This window comes from Meleagris gallopavo, unplaced genomic scaffold (genome assembly GCF_000146605.3).
Source record: "Meleagris gallopavo isolate NT-WF06-2002-E0010 breed Aviagen turkey brand Nicholas breeding stock unplaced genomic scaffold, Turkey_5.1 ChrUn_random_7180001881031, whole genome shotgun sequence".
Classification (NCBI taxonomy): domain Eukaryota; kingdom Metazoa; phylum Chordata; class Aves; order Galliformes; family Phasianidae; genus Meleagris; species Meleagris gallopavo.
Window position 1 is genome coordinate 1 of NW_011145220.1, and position 808 is coordinate 808.

General features: G+C 62.9%; 1 long non-coding RNA gene across 1 annotated transcript; it reads left to right on the top strand.

Annotated features, from left to right (window-relative positions):
- The first annotated feature begins 82 nt into the window (after positions 1-82).
- Positions 83-586, top strand: LOC104916290. The gene is made up of 3 exons (XR_796563.3): positions 83-184; positions 309-418; positions 494-586. It is a non-coding gene; the product is annotated as an uncharacterized LOC104916290 (long non-coding RNA).
- Positions 587-808: the final 222 nt, after the last annotated feature.

Below are 808 nucleotides of genomic sequence, written 5' to 3' on the forward strand. Positions count from 1 at the left end.
CGGTAAGGGGACGCCGCCGGGTGGCACCGCCAGGTGACATCGCCACACTGCTCTGCGCTCACGCTCTGTCTGTTCTCCGCTTTCCTTCCTCCTCTCCTCCTCTTCCTTCTCCCCTCGGCGGCAGCAGCCGTGCCCCCCCCGGCGGGCATGGTGGTGGCCGAGCCCGAGGATGACCCCCCGATCAGTAAGTGGCACTCTTAGGACTCTCACTCTTTCCTGTGGCAGCAGGGGGGCTGGTGCTGGGGGTGCCAAAAGGTGGTGTTTTAGGGGTGCCGACACCCTCCCCCTTTCCTGCACTCCCCCCGCAGTTTATTTCCGGGCACTGGTGAACTTCACCCACAGCATCGACTTCAGCCCCCGCCTGGAGGACCCCACCTCAGAGGAGTTCCATGAGGTGTCCCAGGCTGTGGTGGACACGGTGAGGGGTTGGGGGCTGTGGGGTTGGGGGCATTCAGGTGGGCACGCCGTGACCCCGTATCTCTTCCCAAATCAGCTGGAGTCAGAGTATTACAAGATCCCTGGGGAGCAGATGGTCAGCGTGGTGTTCATCAAGTGAGTGGGTCATAGGGGGGGCTTGGGGGAGGGGGAAGGTTTGGGAAATATTTGGGGTGCAGGGCGGTCTGGGGACTGGGATGCTTGGGAGGAGCGGGGGATGTTTGGGGATGAATGGGGAGGTTTGGGGTACTGGGGGAGTGGAGGAGGGATGGGGATGTTTGGGGGGCAGAGAAGGACGGGGTGATGGGGAGTCTGGGTGCAGGGATATTTGGGGGGATGGTAAAATCGGGGATGGTGGGGGGCTTGGGGTGCA